Source organism: Entelurus aequoreus, linkage group LG03 (assembly GCF_033978785.1).
Source record: "Entelurus aequoreus isolate RoL-2023_Sb linkage group LG03, RoL_Eaeq_v1.1, whole genome shotgun sequence".
In the NCBI taxonomy this organism is placed as follows: Eukaryota; Metazoa; Chordata; class Actinopteri; order Syngnathiformes; family Syngnathidae; genus Entelurus; species Entelurus aequoreus.
In genome coordinates this window covers 36,083,925-36,111,504 of record NC_084733.1, presented here as the reverse complement: position 1 = coordinate 36,111,504, position 27,580 = coordinate 36,083,925, and the positions used below count along the sequence as shown (strand labels likewise).

At 39.6% G+C, this 27,580-nt stretch overlaps 1 protein-coding gene across 1 annotated transcript in view; it reads left to right on the top strand.

The window, feature by feature from the left end:
• Positions 1-27,580, top strand: part of LOC133646407 (leucine-rich repeat and fibronectin type-III domain-containing protein 2) — a 379,355-nt gene that overhangs the window by 157,854 nt on the left and 193,921 nt on the right. Inside the window, exon 2 of the mRNA XM_062041726.1 lies at positions 4,541-4,630. The gene's annotated coding sequence lies outside the window, so the exon portion shown is untranslated. The remainder of the gene's footprint in view (positions 1-4,540; positions 4,631-27,580) is intronic.

Here is a 27,580-nt window from a genome sequence, read left to right as displayed (position 1 = left end):
TTTTCAGTTATTTCACCTTTTTTTGTTAAGTACATAACTCCACATGTGTTCATTCATAGTTTTGATGCCTTCAGTGACAATCTACAATGTAAATAGTCACGAAAATAAAGAAAACGCATTGAATGAGGAGAAGGTGTGTCCAAACTGTAGGCCTGTACGATATATTAAAGATACTGAAAACAATATAATGTGTTGGTTTTCAAGTCCAATTTTGGTGGGTATTTGGGCTGGTTCCATTTCTTTTTTTTTTGTGCAATGTTGTAATACGAGATTTGTTTATTTTGTTTGTAGGATACGTTGCGGTGCAATAAAAAAAATAGCCGCAGTTGGCAAATGGCCTCAGGGTTGCACTTTGGACACATTTAGTCTTAAAGGATTACATTTCAAATCAATTAGTGAATTAGATGTTGGACTATTGCCCCCCGGTTTTCCCGTAAAACATTAGTCTTTATCCTTACCAAGACTTTTCAGTCCCTCCAGGAATTTGCAAAGCTGCAATCCTGCCATTTCACACAAATTCAACCAATCCCTGCGAATTATGCGCGGCCTCTGAATTTAATTGTCTCATCCCCGACAATCAAATTTGTCCCAGCAGCACTCAAATGCAAAACAACTGTCCAACCAATCAAATGTCTTCCTGCATCTCCCCACGTCTTCACTTCCTTGTTTACATTGACAGAAATGCATTCATTTATTCGTCATTTACCAACAAAAATGAACAGTTCAACAATGTTGTCCCCGAAAGTGTGGGTGATGTGTTTATATTCCTACAACATAAACAAAAGTTTGCATTCAGTCTCAAAACATGCATGAATGTGCAGGAGAATGTCTGTGATGTGTGGACGACACAGCAATAATAACAATAAGACACCTAAAAAAAAACAAAAAAACTTTGTTGTCATGTTTGGGACGAACTGCAAATTCAGGCATCTCAAAAAAGGCTTGCGAGATCCTGGGTAAATGGCTGTCAATGTTCAAAAATGTTCAATTTAAAATGCAACTAAAGCATACTTAGTTATATCTGTTGAAATCCTGTGACTTTTGCGGTTAAGGTTTCTATAAACACAGAACATTGATTACAAATTCATAAAATCACAAGAGGATGTAATGTTAACAAAACATATTAGCTTTAACACCAGGGGGTGTCTCCATCCAATATTGATATCTGTCTGATATCAACAAAAATCATATAATATCGGCTTGCATCTAAAAACTCCAATCCACGCAGTCCTGCGGCTCAGGACTTTTTTCATGACATATATCAACGGTTATCACATTATGTGAATCAAAACTTTGTAACTAATTATTTATGAGAACTGTATTTATTGTTTATGTAATTCATATTGATTTACTTATTTATTCATGTTCTGTTGTTACAGACTGAGTACAAACAAATATGTTAGAAATAGCTATGAAACAAAAAAGGGCAGGATTAACAAGTCCTGCCCCCTACTCCTTTTGGAACATACTGTAATGACAAACTTAAAAAACGTGATAAATCATATTGTAATTGTGTTTGGAATAAACTAACATAATAATCATAACCAAAACAGCACATTTGTCCACGGAAAAAAGTATCAAATAATTATAGTGGCATATTACTTACAGATACAAAGTCTCCAAGGCAGAAACGTATTAGAAAGTATCCAGTAACAAACGTGTGCGCATCATTCAACTTATTGCGTCATGGGCTTAACTCAACTATTGTGGCCACTAGGTGTCGCCAAAAACAATTAACTCCCCTTCAATTTAAAGACAGCATAGGTCCATTCAAGACAATTAATAATGGAAAAAATGCTGCTGCAAAATCCGGCATTTTAGGCTGCAACAATCACAAAAAAAGACTGGAGGGACTGATTTTTTAGACAAGTGCTTCCAAATGTGTAGGCCCTCTTTAAAAGCCAGTCACACAGGAAGGCTTGAAGGAGTTTAGTGTGGTCCAACTTCACCAACCCCCGACCTCACAAATGTTTCTTGAAAAGACAACAATGGGCCCTTTTCCACCAAAAGTTCAGTAACTTTAGGTTCCTGTAGAAATGTGTGGTTTGTGTTTCCACCACATTTTACAGTTCAGGGTAGTTTATACAAATCAGGCTGATAACGTATAGAGGAGTGGTTTACTATATTTCTACACTGATACTATGTACGGTAAATAAACAGACAATATTAGGTCACAGGTCTTGTACTAAAAAGTAAATAAATTAAATACAAAACAATAAAATACAAAAATATATGATTAGAAAAATTAAGTGTAACTAATTATTTATAAAAAGTTTGTCTTTTGTCCGCAATGTCCAACAGTCAGAAAGTCGTCCCCTTAGTAAATGTTGAATTCATGAGGGTCAGGCGAGTCCTTATGGTCCATTTCAGTTGTAAATAACAATATATAAATTATACATGTCAGTGTTAATCTCATGGCAACAAGACAAACAGTGTCCGCCCTGAGATCGGTAGGTCGTGAGTTCAAACCCGGCCGAGTCATACCAAAGACCATAAAAATGGGACCCATTACCTCCCTGCTTGGCACTCAGCATCAAGGGTTGGAATTGGGGGGTTAAATCACCAAAAATGATTCCTGGGCGCGGCCACCGCTGCTGCTCACTGCTCCCCTCACCTCCCAGGGGGTGAAGGTGATGGGTCGAATGCAGAGGATAATCTCACCACACCTAGTGTGTGTGTGACTATCATTGGTACTTTAACTTTAACTTATTATTGAGCTTGTTAGCATTATTATTTGGTTCACTCAGGTTGAGGCTAATAACTACACAAATGGCATGTTGCTGACTACTTTTACAACATGTAATGAAGTAAATAGTTAATTGTTGATGTTATTTACTAGGGGTGTGGGAAAAAATCATTTCGAATTCGAATCGCGATTCTCACGTTGTGGGATTCAGAATCGATTCTCATTTTAAAAAAATCTATTTTTTTATTTTTTATTTATTAAATTTTATTGTTTTATTTTTTAATTAATCAATCCAACAAAACAATACACAGCAATACCATAACAATGCAATCAAATTCCAAAACCAAACCCGACCCAGCAACACTCAGAACTGCAATAAACTGAGCAATTGAGAGGAGACACAAACACGACACAGAACAAACCAAAAGTAGTGAAACAAAAATGAATATTATCAACAACAGTATCAATATTAGTTACAATTTCAACATAGCAGTGATTAAAAATCCCTCATTGACATTATCATTAGACATGTATAAAGAAATTTAAAAAAAGAACAATAGTGTCACAGTGGCTGACTCTTGCATCGCATCTCATAAGCTTGACAACACACTGTGTCCAATATTTTCACAAAGATAAAATAAGTCATATTTTTAGTTCATTTAATAGTTAAAACCAATTTACATTATTGCAATCAGTTGATAAAACATTGTCCTTTACAATTATAAAAGCTTTTTACAAAAATCTACTACTCTGCTTGCATGTCAGCAGACTGGGGTAGATCCTGTTGAAATCGTATGCATTGAATGAATAGAGAATCGTTTTGAATAGGGAAAAAATCGTTTTTGAATCGAGAATTGTGTTGAATTGAAAAAAAAATCGATTTTGAATCGAATCGTGACCCCATGAATCAATATTGAATTGAATCGTGGGACACCCAAAGATTCACAGCCCTAATATTTACCTTTGTTCCACTGGTGTGCTGCCTCCTTTATATCACATTTATCCAACGAAGTCTGAGTAGAAAGCAGCTGAGGTCGTTATATCGAGTCCGGCTTCATTGTCCTCCGTAAATACGTTAAAAAGAGTCCGTCCAGTTCTCGTAGCTTTGCGTATCGAAATGAAGTTTGTAAAAAATACTAAACAACAATAAACTGCATGTAGTTTAAAGACTACGGCTGAGTAAAAACACTGCAAGATAGTTCCACTGATCAGCGTTCTTCGGCACAAAGATGCCACACTAAGGTTCCTACAAGTCAAAAGTTCCTTTCGTTCTTCTTTCTCTCCTTTGTCAAGTTTGTTGTAAAAAAAATACACTAGAAATAAGAAATAAAAAAGTTGCCACCTATATTCCAATGGCGGTCGTGTGTTTGTAAAATAAGTTTTAGGAACTCCCCAAACTATGTTCAACCGATAAGCTTCCGGAAACCTTCCGAAAGACCCAACTAGCTGGCAGGAACTCAGAAAAGTTCCTGAAGAAATACATCTACCTCGGTAGTTTTTGGTGGAATTACAGGGGGAACTTTAGAAGTTTACGGGAAAGTTCCTGTCAAATATCCTGTGGTGGAAAAGGGACTATTACCAACATCTTGTAAAGTCTTACTGGGAGAGTGGAAACTGACTATATTTTATTCTATTTCCACATCATATAGTGATCCTGTGGACTCATAATATACTATATTACAAGTGTAATTGAAGTTGATGCAGTTCTTTCACCATACGAGTGATGACTGCAGCTGCAGACCTCAGACAGGGGTTGACCGCACATATCCCATGTTTCCTCCTGAAGGAAGACTTTTAGACGTGACAATTTCTCATTCTCTGCTGCTCTCCTCTCTCTTTGATGTGTTCTTGTAGGTTAGAGAATGAATTGATGAGGTGGTGGACTTCTTCTTCAGCACAAAGAGAGGAGAGGCTCTTGTTTACCGTCCGCAGTGGGAATTCAAGGTCAGTGCGTGCGCACACACACACAAACACACAGACACACACACACACACACACACAAACACACACAGACAGGTTGACTAATACATAATACGGGAGGCATCTCTTTTATCTGATTCAAGGTTTCATTCATACCGTTTCTTAAGCATATGCAAATAACCGACTTGAAGAACAAATGAGAGACGCTAAATAAACAGGGTCCCTTTGTGCAGTTTTGTCCTTCTCACATTCTATTTTATATTTGTTCTTGCCACTGTTTCCTTTTTTTTTTTACTTTTAGGTGGACACAAAAAGTGTATCTAACACTCACACGAATGTCTATTTTTTTTGCACTCCTATGAACTTTGCACGATGGGAGGAGTTCCGATTTTAATTGCTTCCCCACAGATTGCAGCCTCGCAAAGAAACTGGGTTAATTGCAAAAGAAGCGAGAGCCGCTTGTGACCTTCACTGAGTACTGCCAATTATGTTCACTGCACCACACAGTGCCAGCTAGTAACAACGGTAATAGTCAGACTGACTATTGATTTGATATATTTCAGGAACGCCGTTTTAGATGCACAAAATGCCATAATTATAATGGTGTCCTGACATATTTGCAAGTATTCACTTAAAGGGCATCAGCCACATTTCAATGAATTGGTCAGCTTGAAAAAAAGAATCAGAACTAGAAATCTGCCAGTCTGCCCTAAAACAAAAGGATGGAGAAAAATAGTGAACTTATTGACTACAACTGAATAAAAATGTCAAACGTAAGGCCGGATCAGGCCCGCGAACAGGTTTTATCCGGGCCGTGGGATGAGTTTGCTAAGTATAAAAATTTGCCGAAATTTAAAAAAAAAATAACATGCTGTTCTAAATGTGTCCACTAGATGTTGTAATAGCAATTCTTTGTATCTTTGTAGTTTATGCTACATATGTAAAAAAATAAAATAAACCACATGATGTTAGTGCACCAGTCGAGGAAAATGAGCAAACTACATAAATAACATACCGTAATTTGATTTTTATATTATTTTTTAATCTTTATAATTGAAGATTAACACCAATGAGTTGAATGATCAACATTATCACAATTTATTCAGAAAGTATAAATAACGACAAATTAGTGAAGTGAAGTGAATTATATTTATATAGCGCTTTTCTCAAGTGACTCAAAGCGCTTTACATAGTGAAACCCATTATCTAAGTTACATTTAAACCAGTGTGGGTGGCACTGGGAGCAGATGGGTAAAGTGTCTTGCCTAAGGACATAACGGCAGTGACTAGGATGGTTGAAAGCGGGAATCGAACCTGGAACCCTCAAGTTGCTGGCACGGCCGCTCTACCAACCGAGTTATACCGCCCCAAATTAAGGTAGAATTCTATTAACCGCAACATGTAAGTGTAAAAAAACAACAACATTATGATTCGTACATTTTCAGAATGTGCTTGTTCTATTTTTAAACAAAGAAAACAATCTGAAGTTGTCTTTATTTTTAAGTTATCGTGCCATGATTTTACCAGTCCGGGTCACTTAGGAGTAGATTTTTCTCCATGTGGCCCCCGATTTAAAATGAGTTTGACATTCATGTATTCACACCCTTCAGGTCAATATTGAGTACCTTTGACTGCAACCATAGCATTGAGTCTAAGTGTATCTGTCTCAGTCAAACTGGCACATCCAGACACTGCACATTTCACCCCCATTCCTCTTTGCGAAATAGCTGAAAGTATGTCAGGTTGCTTGGCGATTGAGCGTGAACAGCTTTTGCAAGTCAGCCACAAATGCACACAGAATATAATAAAGATCTGGGGCCTAGTGGATTAAAAACGCTCAAATCCAGAAAATGTACGCACAAAAAAATTCAGATGTATTAAAAAAGTGTGCACACGCATTAATCTAATCACATTTCACATTGGAGTGGCTCGCCACTCCCTGTTCACGACCCCTTTTAAATTTGAAAATCACATCGAAATTAGCTTTGCACCTGAGATCCTACACTCTGCACAATCAGAAACACAAGGATGATGAGCAGACACAGTGAAAACGAAGGAAGGAGATGCTTTGTGCTCAAGTGAAGGTGTGCCAAAATATACTCTATGGCGTTTCCTGTCAAATAAAGAGGATTGAGTGTGGTAAAGTGTGCAAGGCTGTCAATGCTTTACAGTTAGATAACAGCACACAGGAACAAATAAGAAATTAGGGTAACACTTTAGTATGGGGAACATATTCTAAGTAACAAAGACTTAATTTAGAGTTATTTGGTTGGGGTTAGGGTTAGGGTTAGGGTTGTTGCAGAATAAGGCATTAATAAGTACTTAATAATGACTAATTAAGAGCCAATGTGTTACTAATTTGCATGTTAATAAGCAACTAATTAGTGGTGAATATGTTCCATATACTAAAGTGTTACCGTAATTAGTGGTGCAACATCAGGAAGAAGGTGAAGAAAACGATGGATGTGCATGGCCGAAACAGGCAAGGGGACCGAAGAGTAGTGCTCACCCGTTTAAAAGACAGTTGCTGCCATGATACGTAAAACTTTAGAAGAGGTGGGAGCACATGTGGACAAATCTAATTACACCCAAGATAAATTTAACCTGTGCAATTTACAACAAAATGTGTTCATAGGGTAGCCTGCTCACAGCCAGATTAGCGTTTCACGTGAAAATTCTGTAATATTTGGTTTGAAATCTTTTGGAGCTAAACATGCCACAATATCAAAAAGGATACAAAAGACTTTGACTCTTGTTTGACTACTCAATTTGTGATTAGGAAACGGGAGAGTTAGCACAAAGTTGGGCCATTCCTCCACCGTCTCCGGTGCCATTAATGTGCTACAACCATCGGCTGCTGCAGCTGTCCGCCTGACTGGTCAAGCTGTGCTGGAGTCACAAGAACACATTGTGACAGCAATAGGTGGCAAAACGGTCGCCTGGATAAATAAATAGACATCCTCACAAATATGAATATGAAGCATTAAACGTGCAGCATAAATGGTCGCCAAGATAAACAGACGTTCTCACAAATATGATTATGAGGCATTGAATGTGGAGCATCAATTTCCACATTCAGTTCACTCTTTATACGTCTCAATTCTGCAGAGTTACATGAAGCCCTTGGGCTTTTACTTAGCCACGCTAAAACATTTACCCTGTTGTCTTTAAAATCACTACAGTAACAATTCCTGGCACCTGAGAATCTATATTACTACTCCACAGTACCGTTTTTCGGTACTTTTGTGTGTGTTCAGATGTGTCAAATATTAATTGTTTAAAAAAAAATCATTATTCTTTTGATTTAACATTTAACACTGCACTGTGCTTTTTAGTGGTTATCTTGTTTTCTTACACTTTTTGTGTGTCATTTGCAAGTACTGTACTGCATTATATAGTACACTTTGCATGCAGTTGCAATTCCAAGACTATACTATAGACTATGTTGTGTTGCTTTAGCTAAAAAGTAGTCTTTGCCATCAAGTTGAACGTGTGAGTCATCTTTTTTGAGCCCTACAAAGTGTTTATACTGTAAGTATTGGTCATACTTCACACCTGCTGTTTCATTGTAACGTGCATCATAGATGTAGTATTCATTATAATTTGGAGGTGTTGCAAGTGGCAGGTTAAATCCTTAAATCTAATGTTTAGCATGTCGATTGCAAATCAGCATCAAGCTAGCTCATTTTTAAAAGTGTAGCCTTACTTATGAGTAGGAATGTATACCATGCACTGGTAGTCTTTGGTATCGGTTCCTCATTGGGTGGATCCAGGAAGACCGTTAAGATTCTGGACTAATGATAGTGCTATCGATATTTATTTTTGTATCTATGGGTTATACTTGGGTTATAGCGCTTTTCTACCTTCAAGGTACTCAAAGCGCTTTGACAGTATTTCCACATTCACCCATTCACACACACATTCACACACTGATGGCGGGAGCTGCCATGCAAGGCGCTACCAGCACCCATCAGGAGCAAGGGTGAAGTGTCTTGCCCAAGGACACAACGGACGTGACTAGGATGGTAAAAGGTGGGGATTGAACCCCAGTAACCAGCAACCCTCCGATTGCTGGCACGGCCACTCTACCAACTTCGCCACGCCGTCCCCTAGCTGACAGTCGTAGTTATGACACAATGTCACATTTAGATCAAGTGCCGCTGCTATGCACGGGTAGATGATAATCCGCTTGGAATAATCACAAATAAGGAAGCAACACCAAGCCAAAGTTTGTAACAGAACAATATTTCCTCCCAGTCCCCAAAGTCACGCACTGTAATAAGAGTTAGTTAGTGTCAGTTTGAGGTGAGTGCCATTTAACACACGACCGCTACTACGGCGCGCTTCATCAACCCGACCATCCTTTCAGCGATCCAGTACTTCACAGGCCAAAATTAATCCACTCTAAAACATTTTAAATAACCACTGGGTCTTTTTATCTATTTAATACACAACCGACACAAATACGTCGATGACTGTCAACACTAACTTTTGCTCCGTCGCTAAAGTAGGTCCATGTGCAACATAACACAAATAATTCTTTACTGTTACAAAATGCACACCCACCTAACACGCTGATTGATTGTATTGATTTATAGTATATATTTGATTTGAACATGACTACCATACATTAACATTATTTTACTATGTTATTACGTTTATTTTAAATGTTATAATAAGGACAAGCGGTATAAAAAAGATGAATAGATATACTGAGTGTAATTGTAATAAATAGAAACACAGTAATGGATCTGTGTGGTCTTCACAAGATCATGACATAACTGCATTGCACCTTGCACATGCAGACATAGTTGACTTGTTTAAGACTTAAAATGCTTCCCTGCTGTGAGATGTTATATCATGATGTTGCTGGTGCACAACCCTCTTCTGCTAATAATTATTTGCACAAATTACATATAGTAACGATACGGGTATCGATGAATACCGGTATCGATAAAATCCGAACAATATACATTCCTACTTTTGAGCGCCTTATTGTTGCTTTGTTGGCACTGAATATTGTAACATTACCTGGAAGCAGTGCAGCTAATTTCACTGCTTGACTGCTTGTATCCCGGCCAAGTGCTTGAGCCAGTGCTGAGTCTGCAACCGTGCGTGACCTCACGTTAAAAAAAGTATCAAAATATGAAATGATTGATTTATTATTACTATTAATTAGTGCCATGTAGTACTGACGGACTTCGGTCGGTGCCTGTAAAAGTAGTTAATTATTTACCCATTCCTAGCTTTGTGTAGCATTTGCTGTATGCTTGGGGTCGTTGTTTTGCTGGAAACTTCTTCAAAGGCGTAGTTCTCTAGCAGGTTGAAACAGATATGGTCCTGGATTTGCCAAATATATTTCTTATTACTGTGCGAAATAATTATTTTTTTTCCATTATTATTGTCAAAAGGGGTAATTAAATTGACAAGACTTAGACTTAGACTTAGACAAACTTTAATAATCCACAAGGGAAATTGTTCAACACAGTAGCTCAGTTACAATGATGGAAAGTATAAGGATGGAAAGGACAATGCAGGTATAAATAGACTAATATAGCGATAAAAAATCTAACATATATACGAATATATACATAATATGTGTACAGAATAATATATATATACAGATATATTATATTATGTCTATAACATATATACAATATATACCAATGATTCATTTATAAAAGAAAAAACAGACTGGAACATCCAAAGCTGGTGAATACTTTTGCAAGGCACGAGGGGTCTACCGATTTGTTTTAACAACGATTCGATTTGTAATTTGAGGTTGCTGATACGATTCAGGGATGATAATAGTTTATTAAAAACTATTTGATCCAAAATGATTCAGTAAGTTGAAATCAATCCAGCAATTTTTTGGTCAAAAATTCAGTCAGTGTGACTGTGAAATAAACACTGGATACTGGACACTGCAGGAGAGGTTTCTTGTATTCCTGTTATGTCTTGTAAAGGAATTACTGTAGATTACAGTGGTTCAAATCACCCAAGATAATTACAGATATTCCATATTTTCAGAGCAGGAGTTTGAAATCATCTTCCTATTGGTGCACCATGCTTGTTTAAGGAGGGCAGCCGTTCGTCCATCATATTTGCCAGAGACATTTGAACATTTGCCAGTAGTAAAACCGGAAGACTTAGCCTTCCTTTGCTAACCATGCACCGGAGTTTATGGTCAGCTCCTCCCCCGTCTGCTGTGCTATCGTTTCAGCTTCGTCTGCTGCCCCCGTCTGCAGCGGTCCAAGCGTCTGGTTGGCATAGCATACTAGCTTAGAGAAGGACTCCAGAAACGTACAAAATTGCTGCGCTCTCTCAGCTTTATAACGGTCATTCGATCTTAAAAAAACATTTTCAGTGTATGTACTCTGAGCTCTGCACAACAAGGTGAGGAAAAGAAGAAAAACCACAAGGTTGACTCGTAGACCTCTGTGATGTCGCCCTGTGGGTAGCGCCATCTTGGATCTTTCCGCATAACTTTGAAAGTCTTTATTTATTTAAAAGTGCTAAAAACAACTTTATTCAAAGTCTGCTGTTCTTAAAACCGATGCTTTTTCGTCTAGCATCTAGTAAAGGAGAACAACTTTTTCTCCTACGTGTTTGTTTAAAGGCCTACTGAAACCCACTACTACCGACCACGCAGTCTGATAGTTTATATATCAATGATGAAATCTTAACATTGCAACACATGCCAATACGGCCGGGTTAACTTATAAAGTGCAATTTTAAATTTCCCGGGAAATATCCGGCTGAAACGTCTCGGTATGATGACGTATGCGCGTGACGTAATCAGTTAAACGGAAGTATTCGGACACCATTGGATCCAATACAAAAAGCTCGGTTTTCACCGCAAAATTCCACAGTATTCTGGACATCTGTGTTGGTGAATCTTTTGCAATTTGTTTAATGAACAATGAAGACAGCAAAGAAGAAAGCTGTAGGTGGGATCGGTGTATTAGCAGCTGGCTGCAGCAACACAACCAGGAGGACTTTGACTTGGATAGCAGACACGCTATCCGGCGCTAGCCACCGACCGCATAGATGATCGGGTAAAGTCCTTCGTCGCTCCGTCGATCGCTGGAACGCAGGTGAGCACGGGTGTTGATGAGCAGATGAGGGCTGGCTGACGTAGGTGGAGCGTTAATGTTTTTAGCATAGCTCTGTGAGTTCCCGTAGCTACGTTAGCTTCAATGGCGTCGTTAGCAACAGCATTGTTAAGCTTCGCCAGGCTGGAAAGCATTAACCGTGTAGTTACAGGTCTATGGTTTATTAGTATTGTTGATTTTCTGTCTATCCTTCCAGTCAGGGGTTTATTTCTTTTGTTTCTATCTGCAGTGAAGCCCGATGCTATCACGTTAGCACCGTAGCTAAAGTGCTTCGCCGATGTATTGTCGTGGAGATAAAAATCACTGTGAATGTCCATTTTGCGTTCTCGACTCTCATTTTCAAGAGGATATAGTATCCGAGGTGGTTTAAAATACAAATCCGTGATCCACAATAGAAAAAGGAGAAAGTGTGGAATCCAATGAGCCCTTTTGCCTAAGTTACGGTCAGAGCAAAAAAAGCTACGTCCTGCACTGCACTCTAGTCCTTCACTCTCACGTTCCTCATCCACAAATCTTTCATCCTCGCTCAAATTAATGGGGTAATCGTCGCTTTCTCGGTCCGAATCGCTCTCGCTGCTGGTGTAAACAATGGGGAAATGTGAGGAACCTTTCAACCTGTGACGTCACGCTACTTCCGGTACAGGCAAGGCTTTTTCTATCAGCGACCAAAAGTTGCGAACTTTATCGTCGATGTTCTCTACCAAATCCTTTCAGCAAAAATATGGCAATATCGTGAAATGATCAAGTATGACACATAGAATGGATCTGCTATCTCCGTTTAAATTTTAAAAAAGTATTTCAGTAGGCCTTTAAATCTCTAATAAAGCTCGCCAAGTCGTTGTCAATTTTCAGAATCACCATCTGCTTCCCTTGGCTCCTCGTCTGTCTTCTCCTTCGCCACAAAGTCTGATAAACTGTTCCAAAGGGGGGTTGGGATGTCCGTGTCCCATCTGACCCTGGTTTCCATGGTAACAGCTCCTCTGCTGGCTTATCTTGATGATTGCAATATATATACCTCACACCCTCATGTCAGGGCTCTAATGTGTGTCCTTTTATACGTGTTACTTTAAAACTAACCATTTACGGTAATACTTAAAGATATACCATAATAACTATATGAAAGTTAGCATGCAGAAATATGAAGGGAAGATCAATATGCTCATTTCTGTAGGTGTATGTGTATGCAAGCAATATACACTATATTGCCAAAAAATATTTGGCCACCCATCCAAATGATCAGAATCAGGTGTCCTAATTGCAGGTGTATAAAATCAAGTGGAGACGCGTTCTCTGGAGTGATGAATCACGCTTTTCCATCTGGCAATCTAATGGACGAGTCTGAGTTTGAAGGTTGCTGTCATGTCTGGGATCATGTTTTGTTTAAGTCATGTTCTGTTTGGTTTTTGGACATTTAGTTCCTGCTTTTTCACTCTCTTGTTTTGTCACCATAGCAACCATTAGTTTCACATTTTGAGTCACGCTCCTGTTTTCACTAATCATGTCACTATTATTTAAACCGATAGTTGCCAGGGAATCAGCCTGGCGACATTACCTCTGCTCACTTCATGCCATGCTACTTCTGACACCCCTGCTAACTGTTTGACTTCATGCTACCATAGTTCCATGCTAAGTAAGTTTTTGTTTATTTTCATGTTCCAAGTAAGTTTTTGTTTATTGTTCATAGTTTCTGCCTTTGTGCAAGTTTTGTTTCATTAGCCAAGTTTTTGTACCTTTGGTTCTTTTTTTATAGTAATAATAAAATATGTCCTTACCTTCACGCCTTGCCCGCGCCAACTTTCCTTTGCATTCCGGGAAAACAAACCCCAAAGTCCCCTTATTGACAGTTGCCAGGAGAGCGGTACATTTCGGACAGCATTGTGCCTAGTGTGAAGTTTGGTGGAGGAGGAGTTATGGTGTGGGGTTGTTTTTCAGGAGTTGGGCTTGGCCCCTTAGTTCCAGTGAAAGGAACTTTGAATGCTCCATTTTGGACAATTCCATGTTCCCAACCTTTCTCTTCCAACATGACTGTGCACCAGTGCACAAAGCAAGGTCGATAAAGACATGGATGACAGAGTCTGGTGTGGATGAATTTGACTGGCCTGCACAGAGTCCTGACCTGAACCCGATAGAAGACCCTTGGGATGAATTAGAACGGAGACTGAGAGTGTGTGACCTCACCAATGCGCTTTTGGAAGAGTGGTGGAAAATTCCTATGAACACACTCCGCAACCTTGTGGACAGCCTTCCCAGAAGAGTGGAAGCTGTAATAGCTGCTAAAGGTGGACCGATATCATTTTAAATCCCATGGGTTAGGAATGGTATGGCACTTCAAGTTCATATGTGAGTCAAGGCAGGTGGCCAAATACTTTTGGCAATATAGTGTATGTAGGTAACATTAACAATATGCAAATCCTTTAAAAGGCACTAAATAAAAATTGGAAATATGTAACTAGATCTATGTGGACCATGGTTAGTTCAATTACATGGGGAATCAAATGAGAATGACGACTACAAGTTCTACAGTACATGAGGAATTGGATGAAATAGTCAGGCAAAGGAGAACCATTTGAGAAGACTGTGGTCACACGTTAAGAACTCTACTTTGTGCTATGATAACCACAAACTAATTGGTTGATATGAAATCAAATCTCAGCACTGCTAATTAGTGTGATGGGAGTGTGAGTGCACGATCACAGCCACACATTGTTGCTGAATCAAACCTTGGAGGCTTAACCACATTAGTGTTAAAATGTTTGGATTGCAGCTGTTATATATTTGAAGTTTATATCTAGGACACATTTATATCCGTTGACAGAAAGAAAGTACTCTTTTTAGTCATTTGGGAATGTATTATCACATTCAGTATTAGTTTTAGCAGCTTTTAGAAGCTGGTTTAATCAAGGCCACCCAGAAGTAAAGTAGATAGAAGCCCATTAATTTAACATTCCAAATATATTTCATGTAAAAACACTTTGCTTATTTTTACTTTTGTTTTGATAAAATTGAAATAGCAACACCTTCTACTTCCCAATACAGTTGAGCGTTATGCATTTAGGATTATACCACAACCACAGTTTTTGCTGAGAATTTACCATTAAGTTGCTCTGCCATATTTACACATTCAGAGGGACAAACAAATCTTCCAGAAGTTTTCAAGAAAGTGCTTACATTCAAAACCTTATGTATATAAAGCTCGTAGGCTGAATGCATAATGGGTCATATAACTCAGCAGGGTAGAAGTAGGAATAATTCAGAGCCTGGCCTGAGCCAACATTAAATATAGGCTGAATTACAATTCCACTCTTAAACGGGAAATAAACTTTTTTATTTTATTTTGCCTATCATTCACAATCTTTGTTAGACAAGAACACACATGTGTTTCTGTACGTCTAAATCTCGAAAAACTGCTAGCGAGAGGTGGCTAACAATGCAAATAATGAAGAGTCATTTAAAAAACATCCAAAAATCGCCACTAGTGCTCTATTTACTTGCTTTGACTTGCAAATTAACTAAGCTATAGCAATGTTATTATTGTAAGAACTAATGCGGGGGAAACATTTTTTAGAGACACTCACACTGCTTCTTCGGCCACTAGCGAGAGGCAAGCAAGCTACTGAGCTTCTGCTGCTAAAATTCCTGTGAGATTGGAAACGTTAACGCAGGATTATATATCATGCCTCTCACCTGTATAGTAGAAAGTTTTGGTCATAAGCCGAGAAGTTGGTCAACTTTGAAATTCAACTAAGTAGATATCATATATATGGATGCAATCTTACTTGGAGGGGAGGGAGCAGGTGGTAGAGGTGAACGGCACCGTGTCCCCCCCCTCTCGGTGAGCTGTGGAGTCCCCCAAGGCAGTATATTGGGACCTTTACTGTTCCTAATATACATAAACGACATGTCATCGGCATGCGACTGTGAATTGTTTTTGTTTGCGGATGACTCGGCCTTGCTGGTATCCGGCAAGGACAAGTCACAGGTGGAGAAAATCCTCAGTGCTGAGCTCTGTAGAACTTGCACCTGGCTCGCTGACAACAAGCTATCCATACACTTGGGTAAAACAGAATCCATCCTGTTTGGGTCCCACATCAAACTTAAGAAAGTCAATGACTTCACCATAAAAGTAGGTGACATTGTTATCACCAGGAAAGATGAGGTCACCTACCTAGGTTCCATTCTAGAGGCTAACCTTACTCAGAAAAGTAAACTAACAATATAACTATTAATAATGTAAATACCTCTCAAACTGATGTTTGCCTACCCCATGCGATACAGAGAGACAAGCGGTAGAAAATTACACTATATTGCCAAAAGTATTTGGCCACCTGCCTTGACTCACATATGAACTTGAAGTGCCATCCCATTCCTAACCCATAGGGTTCAATATGATGTCGGTCCACCTTTTGCAGCTATTACAGTTTCAACTCTTCTGGGAAGGCTGTCCACAAGGTTGCGGAGTGTGTTTATAGGAATTTCCGACCATTCTTCCAAAAGCGCATTGGTGAGGTCACACACTGATGTTGGTCGAGAAGGCCTGGCTCTCAGAACACCTATGGCAGGGGTCGGCAACCCAAAATGTTGAAAGAGCCATATTGGACCAAAAATACAAAAACAAATCTGCCTGGAGCCGCAAAAAATTAAAAGCCATATTACATACAGATAGTGTGTCATGAGATATAAATTGAATTAAGATGACTTAAAGGAAACTAAATGAGCTCAAATATAGCTACAAATGAGGCATAATGATGCAATATGTACATATAGCTAGCCTAAATAGCATGTTAGCATCGATTAGCTTGCAGTCAAGCAGTGACCAAATATGTCTGACTAGCACTCCACACAAGTCAATAACATCAACAAAACTCACCTTTGTGTATTCACGCACAACGTTAAAAGTTTGGTGGACAGAATGAGACAGAAAAAGAAGTGGCATAAAACACGTCCTAGAAAGTCGGAGAAAGTTATACTTTTAAACAAACTACGGTGAGTTCAAGGACCGCCAAAATTAGTAGGACAAAACGGCGCTCGCCAAATACTCGAATCAGTGAAGCATGTTTAATATAAACAGTGTGCTTTATAACAATTAGGGAGGTTTGCGTCATGTTTGTCCTCCTACGGAAACCATATTAAAACAAAAACTTTTTTTTTTCCTCATCTTTTTCCATTTTTCATACATTTTTAAAAAAGCTCCTTAGAGCCACTAGGGCGGCGCTAAAGAGCCGCATGCGGCTCTAGAGCCGCGGGTTGCCGACCCCTGACCTATGGGATGAATTAGAATGGAGACTATCGGGTCCAGGTCAGGACCCTGTGCAGGCCAGTCAAGTTCATCCACACCAGACTCTGTCATCCATGTCTTTATGGACCTTGCTTTGTGCACTGGTGCACAGTCATGTTGGAAGTGGAAGGAGCCCGCTCCAAACTGTTCGCACAAGGTTGGGAGCATGGAATTGTCCAAAATGTTTTGGTATCCTGGAGCATTCAAAGTTCCTTTCACTGGAACTAAGGGGCCCAACTCCTGAAAAACAACACCACACCATAATTCCTCCTCCACCAAATTTCACATTCGGCACAATGCAGTCCGAAATGTAGCGTTCTCCTGGCAACTTCCAAACCCAGAATATTTAGGAGCGAGGACATTTCACGACTGGATTTGTTGCACAGGTGGCATCCTATGACAGTTCCACGCTGAAAATCACTGAGCTCCTTAGAGCGGCCGATTCTTTCACAAATGTGTGTAGAAACAGTCTCCATGCCTAAGTGCTTGATTTTGTACACCTGTGACCGGGCCAAGTGATTAGGACACCTGATTCTGATCATTTGGATGGGTGGCCAAATACTTTTGGCAATACAGTGTAGATGGAGGAATTGAGGATGTATCAAGTAGCTTTTGAGATTACTCATATTTCCCGAAGTGAACATTTTCTTTGGGTGATTTCCCGCCGTGCGTTGCGACGAGACCAGCTGGCTCTGTGTTGCCTTGGAAACGCTCAAAACATAAGTGGCGAGCTTCGCTTTGCAGAACGCAAACTTTCTTACCCCCGCCAATGAGGTTACCGTAATCTCCGGACTATAAGCCGCACCTGACTATAAGCCGCACCAGCTAAATTCAGGGGAAAATACAGATTGCTCCATATATAAGCCGCACCCGACTATAAGCCGCAGGGTTTTGATGTGTAATTACCGTAGTATATAGGGGTTCCTGCTACCACGGAGGGGATTGTCGGGACAGAGATGACTGGGAACGCAAAGCGTCCCATTTATTAACAATAAATCTTTCAATCATTCAATCAAACTTTCACATCTTTGACATGGCGAACAGCATTCGTGCAGAGTACAAATAATACAACGGTGCAAAGTAATACAAAGTGCTCGCCTGTACGTTATCAAAATAACCAGCCTACCGGCATATGAAAAGTCAGTCTTTAATCATTGTGTCATCGTCTTCCTCCTGCGTACTAAAACCACCGAAATCCTCTTCGTCGGTGTCGGAGAAGAACAGGCCGTAAATAAGCCGCACCATTGTATAAGCCGCAGGGACCAGAACGAGGGGAAAAAGTAGCGGCTTATAGTCCGGAAATTACGGTATATGTTTTGGCCTGTGCTTGTCTGTCTGTTTGTTAGCAACATAACTCAACCAGCTATGGATGGATTTAAAGTCCAAAAATCTATTCCTTTTATCTACGACGATTACGAACACACCTCACTTGCTGCTTGCGTCGTTCAGCGCCCCCACCTTGCCGGTCCCGCGCTGCGCAGAAGATTCTGGGGGTTTATTTACAGCGCTAAAATGGCGAAAAAAAGCTAGACTCACCAAGTTTTCATTTGATACCGTCACACACCACGGTATTATTGAGAAAACTTTGAAACCGAAATACTGCGGTATTTATAATACCGTTACATCCCTATTAAATACTAATATTAACTATTGCTAGGGAGCAATTTTTTAAATAAAAACAACATTCAAAACATGGTAGTATGTACGTTGAGTAGATTGATCATTACAGTACAATGAAAATCAATAATGCTTATTACTTGACCTACTCAGTGGCCTAGTGGTTAGTGTCCGCCCTGAGATCGGTAGGTTGTGAGTTCAAACCCCGGCCGAGTCATACCAAAGACTATAAAAATGGGACCCATTACCTCCCTGCTTGGCACTCAGCATCAAGGGTTGGAATTGGGGGTTAAATCACTAAAAATGATTCCCGGGCGCGCCCACTGCTGCTGCTCACTGCTCCCCTCACCTCCCAGGGGTTGATCAAGGGTGATGGGTCAAATGCAGAGAATAATTTCGCCACACCTAGTGTGTGTGTGACAATCATTGGTACTTTACTTGTTTGCTTTCTACGCAGCGTTCTTTTTCATAACACTGGCAAGTGTGGTCGGGATCACACTTTGTTTCAAGGGCTATACACACCTTGGAACTTAACCCTTCTCTTAGCCTTACAGGAGAATTGGGACACTATTTGATCAACGTGAAAATGCAAAACCGAGGACAAAAGGCTGAGACAAGAAGTAAGGGAGAGAATTGGTCTAATTTTAAATTGATTGAAAATACTGCTGACTGTAACTGCAAAAACGTCAAATGTATAAAGATGTATGCTTTTTTGTATGCTTAATAGTGTTAATGTTACAAGACAATGGCAATTTGCAAATAATTATGTTATATTTATTGTTATAAACCTGCTTTTAGAATGTAGAACCAGTATTGTTTTCCTTTGCACGGTTGTGTCTCGTGGACAGTATAAAGACAAACATCAACAATCTTTATTATTAGAAACAAAAGGAGGTCTTTGGAGACCTGTCAGGAATGGTTCCTTTTGTCTCAGCTGACTGGTACATGTGTGCTGCGTTTAGCTGACATGTTTTATTACCCCTTTTGTTTGTCAATACACTGAGCCTTGCCTGAAGGGAGGAAAATAAGTCTATCGCATTAACACTCTTGATATCCCAAACAAACATCATCCCTCTCTGCAGCTCCTCCCCACACATATCCATCATCCATAATGACAACTGCATTGGTGTATTGATGTGATTTTAATACGTCGCTCCCTAACATATTAAGGAAGTGAAGTGGGGCACTTAATGGACCGATTGCTTTACAAAACCAGGATTATTAGATTTTTTTAATTCACTATTCTACTGTGAGGTTAGCCTGTAATCCAACCCAATGTCTAATTACCTACTAATTCCCAAGCATAACATATTGACTATCTGTTGTTGTTGTGTTTTTGTTTATTACACATAATCAGCATAAGGTGTTTAGACTTGGAGTGGGGGTGGTGGCAGTTTAGGCTTTGTGAGGCCCTAAAGGACATGTTTGTTTATGGCCCCATTTTGCTTTGATATCATGCAGGTTTCATTTTATCATTTGCTAATAAAACGGAACCCCCCCAATGCTCCAAATGTCCGTAGTTACTGAAAATAGAAACCGTGCATATCGAAACTGACTAAACTGTTTATGCCCTGCGTAGGAGCACATTTTATGATGTGTGATATTTAGTTAGGCTTGTTGTCTCTTGCGGACATACACTATATTGCCAAAAGTATTTGGCCACCCATCCAAATGATCAGAATCAGGTGTCCTAATCACTTGGCCCGGCCACAGGTGTATAAAATCAAGCACTTAGGCATGGAGACTGTTTCTACAAACATTTGTTGAATAACGAGCCGCTCTCAGGAGCTCAGTGATTTCCAGCGTGGAACTGTCATAGGATGCCACCTGTGCAACAAATCCAGATGTGAAATGTCCTCGCTCCTAAATATTCCAAAGTCAACTGTCGGCTTTATTATAAGAAAATGGAAGACTTTGGGAACAACAGCAACTCAGCCATGAAGCGGTAGGTCACGTAAACTGACAGAAGGCTCAGCGGAGGAATTATGAAGTGGGGTGGTTTTTCAGGAGTTGGTCTTGGCCCCTTAGTTCATGTGAAAGGAACTTTGAATGCTCCATGATGCCAAAACATTTTGGACAATTCCATGCTCCCAACCTTGTGGGAACAGTTTGGAGCGGGCCCCTTCCTCTTCCAACATGACTATGCACCACTGCACAAAGCAAGGTCCATAAAGACATGGATGACAGAGTCTGGTGTGGATGAACTTGACGGGCCTGCACAGAGTCCTAACCTGGACCCGATAGAACACCTTTGGGATGAAGGAGAACGGAGACCGAGAGCCAGGCCTTCTCGACCAACATCAGTGTGTGACCTCACCAATGTGCTTTTGGAAGAATGGTGGACAATTCCTATAAACACACTCCGCAACCTTGTGGACAGCCTTCCCAGAAGAGGTGAAGCTGTAATAGCTGCAAAAGGTGGACCGACATCATATTGAACTATATGGGTAAGAATGGGATGGCACTTCAAGTTCATATGTGAGTCAAGGTAGATGGCCAAATACTTTTGGCAATATACTGTAATGTACCTGTGTGTGTGTGTGTAAAGCAGAAACTGCTTTACGAAAAGTGAAGTGAAGTGAAGTGAATTATATTTATATAGCGCTTTTCTCTAGTGACTCAAAGCGCTTTACATAGTGACACCCAATATCTAAGTTACATTTAAACCAGTGTGGGTGGCACTGGGAGCAGGTGGGTAAAGTGTCTTGCCCAAGGACACAACGGCAGTGACTAGGATGGCGGAAGCGGGGATCGAACCTGCAACCCTCAAGTTGCTGACACGGCCGCTCTACCAACCGAGCTATACCGCCCCCAGTAAGTAAACCGTGACTTAGACTGTATAGCTTTTTGTAAACATATACATAATAATAACCAGTTTGTGGAATTTCCACTTATGTGCTTGTAAGTGGAAGATGTCACAAAATGAAAAAATTGGAGCTATCAAATAATATATTTTTTTAATCAGATTAATTAGGACATTACAACAAATAATGTTAGGCTTTGTGAGGCCCCAAAGGACATGTTTGTTTATGGCCCTCTTTTACTTTGATATTATGCACGTTTCATTTTATCATTTGCTAATAACAACGGAACCCCCCAATTACAACAAATAATGTTGTAATGTCCTAAACATGACAAAAGCAATATAACTCACATATGAATTGTTTTTTTGGCCTTTCAAATAATTACAGTCTTTAAGCCGATTAATCACAGTTTACAAATTAATTATAGTTAATTTTCCTTTGCATTTAAGTCTGAAACCTCCGTGTAACCCGTGTAGTCAACAATGCAAGTGAGTCTGCAGTCCTTTGCAGTCCATTTGGCAAATATGTTGGTCAAGTTCATCTGAGTTAGCCTTACTTAACTGCTTGGGGTCACTTGTTGAACTCGCAGCGCCCACAAACACATGCCAAGTGTCGGCATGGTACGTTAAGGTTAAACAGCTAGGGTGAAACTGAAAATCCTTCTTGCAGATTGTGCAAATGACTTTGTTTTTTTTGTTTGTTGACTTTTGTATCATTGGTATTTTTGTAATAAAATGCATCAGTAGGGCTCGCCGGCGCATATTGCTCCATTCATGCAAGGCTTGGCTTGTCATGATACATACACATTGAATAGTTAAAAAGAAATGAAGTGAACTCTCTTTTTTGCCAGCCACTCTTTTTGTCTCTTTAGGTGGAGGCGAGGCTCATAGCATATAAACAAACAAATCGCTGAGGCTTGTAAAAAAAACATAAGGTAACAAAGTAGAAATGATCCAGATCACACACAAAATGTAATGACTTTTTCCTTAACCCCTTTTTGCACATTTTCTGAAAGTTTGATTAAAATCTGCCACTAAGTTTTTGAGCTATCCATAGCAGAATGAAAGAAACCGAGTTGACCCTCTTGTCTGTCAGATCTCTTTGTTTCCGTGGGGCCGCCAGCATACACGCACAGAAGTTGAGACTTGTAAAATAAACATAAGTTATCGTTGTAGAAATTATCCAGATCAGAAAAGTCTAATCAGCTGTTTCTTATCCTATTTCAGACATTTTATGAAAGTTTCATGTAAATCCGCCCTTATATTTTTGAGTTATGTTGCTAACTAATGAACTAATAAGGAAGGAAATCTAACAACTTTCAATTTGATTTCAATTCAACACCATTCAAATCTTGCAAGATACAGTATTATTTAGTATAACCATGTTTTCTTGCCCTGCTGTGGAATCTGAACCGAGGATGTCGTTGTGGCTTGTGCAGCCCTATCAGACTCTCGTGATTTAGGGCTATATAAATAAACTTTGATTGATTGATATACAACCGTTTCAAAACAGGTTACAAAAGCTGCTTTGGCTGTTGATGTATTACGTATACACTCAGCAAGTAAGCTCTGATTTGGCCTAAAACTATTCTATTTTTTTAAATACATTTTTTCAAATTATGAACCAATTTAGGATTAAAGACAGAAAAACAGAATAACGATTTTTATGTGAATCGTTTTTTTTTTTAGCACCTGTACGGACTAACACCAACGGTTACATAACCTCCTGATGAATAAGTAATGACCACCCTTACAAATAGTAATACATTTTTGAATATAGTACACATGTTATACTATGTTTTGTGCGGCTGTGACTGTATCAGTATGTAGAATGGTGGCTATAACTGTATTGCCAAGAGACAAAAGTCCTACTTTCTGCAGCAGGAGGGGGAAAAAAACATGATCCGTTGCTATGAAAAAGAGATTTGCCTTCAATTTCTCCAAACAATGTAGATAGGTTTGGTTTCTTTTGCAGACATTTTCAGAGTGGGTGGGCTTTGAAACCTTCCTTAAGAGATCTGTTGAATATGAGCTAAATAAATATGCTTTACATATTAGTAGCTAGAAGCTTTACATATCAAGTCAGTAGAAGTGAACCGAACTTGACATTCAACTACAATATTTTTTTTGCAACCCACTGTGTTGCAGATTATGTAAAATGTGCCTGATGAAACTGTGCCAGGAATACTTCGGTACAGTATTTGTTGTGCCTTCTCTGACTAAGCTTTGATCAGAAAATGTCTGGCTGCTAAAATCCATGAACGTCGACAGCTATTTATGAACTGGTCCCAAAACCTGTCACCCGGATGAACATTTGTGGGGGCAGGACAGCATCTCCTCTTAGGTGCTTCAAGAGGTCATGTGAAAAATGTGCATGATGTACAAGACCTAAAACCAGTGAAGTTGGCACGTTGTGTACATCGTAAATCAAATCAGAATACAATGATTTGCAAATCCTTTTCAACCAAAGACAAGATACTTAACGTTCGAACTGGTAAGTTGTGTTATATTTTGCAAATAGTAGCTCATTTGGAATTTGATGCCTGCAACATGTTCCAAAAAGCTGGCACAAGTGGCAAGCATAACTGCGAAAGTTGAGGAATGCTCATCTAACACTTTTTTGGAACATCCCACAGGTGAACAGGCTAATTGGGAACAGGTGGGTGCCATGATTGGGTATAAAAGCAGCTTCCATGAAATTCTCAGTCATTCACAAACGAGGATGGGGCGAGGTTCACCACTTTGTGAACAAATTGTCAAACAGTTTAAGAACAACATTTCTCAACGAGCTATTGCAAAGAATTTAGGGATTTCACCATCTATGGTCCGTAATATCATCAAAAGGTTCAGAGAATCTGGAGAAATCACTGCAAGGCCGAAAACCAACAATGAATGCCCGTGACCTTTGATCCCTCAGGCGGTACTGCATCAAAAAGCGACATCAGAGTGTAAAGGATATCACCACATGGGCTCAGGAACACTTCAGAAAACCACTGTCAGTAACTACAGTTTGTCACTATATCTGTAAGTGCAAGTTAAAACTCTACTGTGCAAAGTGAAAGCCATTTATCAACAACACCCAGACACACCGCCGGCTTCGCTGGGCCCGAGCTCATCTAAGATGGACTGATGCAAAGTGGAAAAGTGTTCTGTCGTCTGACGAGTCCACATTTCAAATTGTTTTTGGAAACTGTGGACGTCGTGTCCTCTGGACCAAAGAGGAAAAGAACCATCCAGACTGTTCTAGAAGCAAAGTTCAAAAGCCAGCATCTGTGATAGTATGTGGGTGTATTAATGCCCAAGGCATGGGTTACACTGTGAAGAAAAAAAAACAAAAAACCTTGTGATCCCTTTTTGAAAATAATGCATCCAAAATCCAAAATGATCGTAAATATTAAATGTTATTATAAATGTGCCCATTACTACATTACATATATACTTACATCATGTGTATAAAACCTTAATGGAGATGTTAGGATGTTTTTTAGGGGCTCTATAGGCAAAAGTGAACGGCTCCCTTAGACTCTATTGTAAGCAGACCTTTGATCGCATTTATTTAATATTTAGAATGCATAAAAAAAAAAAATCCATTCATCGTCACGTCTTTCATATTGATTGTGAACGATAGGCAACATTCCCAAAAAAGTCACAGTTTACCTTGACAGACAATTAGACACTCAAACATGTCGATGCTGCACTTCCGCGATTGACAATGAATGAAATTGATTCTAAATTACAACGAGGGATGCAGTCTGTTGGAATACACCTATTTCTATTTGTATGTGTCTTTCATCATCCTGCTGCGCTCTTACTTCATCATTGTGTCACATGAACTGCACTATAAAATTGGATTAGAATTGTACTGAAAATTGGTTCACATTGAACACTGGTATCATTTCGCAGGTACTGGGAATTGGTACCGTATCAGTTCACATGTACAGGAAAATGTATCTTTTCTTACTTCCCTTCTTTAACAGTTACAATTATAGAATGCATTTTGTATTGCCTGCTTCAGGCCACAAAACAAACAGACACAATGTCATGCAATAGAAGCAGAAACAGTGGCAGAGCAATCAGAAAAAATGACACATAATTACTTGTGCGAACAACAATTATCCTCAAACACTCCTTTTGTCGTCTAATCAGCCAGAGAAGAAAACTGGCTGCCAAAATGATTAGTCCTTCACCATGTTGAACTTCAGAAAACATCCAAGTGATTTCCAAACATAATGTGCTTGTTTTTGGATGTTCCAAAACGAGGATCGGTGTTATGTCTCCTGTTCCCATTTAGCATTTGCAATTGTATGATTAATATAATATAATTAATACATTTTGAATTGAATAATAACTATGTCTACTCTGGTACTAGTGTGCCGTAAGATACAGTCTGGTGTGCCGTGGGAGATTATGTCGTTTCAGCTATTTGGGTTAAAAATATTTTTTTCAAACCAGTAATTATAATCCGCAAATATTGTGCCGTTGTTGAGTGTCAGTGGTGTCTAGAGCTCGGCAGACTAACCATGTTATTCTCTTCCATATCAGTAGGTGGCAGCAGGTAGCTAATTGCTTTGTAGACGTCGGGAACATGGCTTGTCATGATCACAATATGAATACGACAGCGGGAGGCAGTGTGCAGGTAAAAAGGTGTCTAATGCTTAAACCAAAAATAAACAAAAGGTGAGTGCCCCTAAGAAAAGGCATTGAAGCTTAGGGATGGCTATGCAGAACGAAACTAAAACTGAACTGGCTGCAAAGTAAAGAAAAACAGAATGCTGGACAACAGCAAAGACTTGCAGCGTGTGGAGCAGAGATTGTCCACAAAGTACATCCGTACATGACATGACAACAATGTCCACACAAAGAAAAGATAGCAACAACTGAAATAGTCCTGATTGCTAAAACAAAGCAGGTGCGGGGAACAGCGCCCAAAGGAAGACATGAAACTGCAACAGGAAAATACCAACAAAACAGGAAAAGCCACCAAAATAGGAGCGCAAGACACTACACGCAGGAAAACACCAAAAAACTCGAAATAAGTCACGCCGTGATGTGACAGGTCGTGACAGTACTTTGAGACAAGTATAGTGATGCATGGTTGGTTATGGTTTATATTCATATTCAACAATTGCGACAACGACTTTTTATTGTAAGTATCGAGTTCAAATTTTTAATGATTTCTGCTGGTATTTCGCCTTCGGATTTTTTCAATGAAGAAAATGTGCCTCAGCTCAAAAAAGGTGGAAAAACACTGACGTAGACCAGGGGACGGCAACCTTTACCACTCAAAGAGCCATTTTGACAAGGTTCACAAATTAAAGAAAACAATAGGAGCCACAAAACTCTTTTGAAAATTTAAAATGAAATAACACTGCTTACAAAGCTTGTTTTGCTTTGTGCTATGTTTTAACCAGGGGTCTCAGACACACGCACCTTAAAATGAAAGTTCATTGTTAGTGCGGCCCGCAAGTTTTAAATGAATGCGCTTGATAGAGTTATACTTGCCAACCCTCCCAATTTTTCTGGGAGACTCCCGAATTTCAGGGCGTGATGGCACTGCTTTTAGCACCGTCTACAGCCTGCTCAAACAGCGTACCTGCTCGGCCACATGTTGAATGCAGCTTCTGCTTGCACACGTGAGTGACAGCAAGGCATACTTGGTCAACAGCCACACAGCTTACACTGACGGTAGCCGTATAAAACAACTTTACCACTGTTACGTTACAAATATGCGCCACACTGTGAACCCACACCAAAAAAGAATGACAAACACATTTCTGGAGAACATCCGCTGTAACACAACATAAACACAACAAAACAAATACCCGAATCCCATGCAGCCCTAATTTAGGGTGAAAATCTGAGAATATATGCCCTGGGAGATTTCTAGGAGAGGCACTGAGATCCGTAAGTCTCCTGGGAAAATTGGGAGGGTCTGGGAGAGTCGGCAAGTATGCAGCTGAGCCGCATCAGAGTGGTCAAAGAGCCGCATGCGGCTCCGGAGCCGCGGGTTGCCGATCCCTGACCTAGACAGACTGGACTTTTGGAGAAAAAACAATGTATAATTGGGTTTTGTATCCATTAGCAGCTAAGATGTGTTATAGGCCAAATGAAAGATTAGAAAAAAAAAAGCTTTCAAAAACACAACTTCTAACAGTCAGTAAACT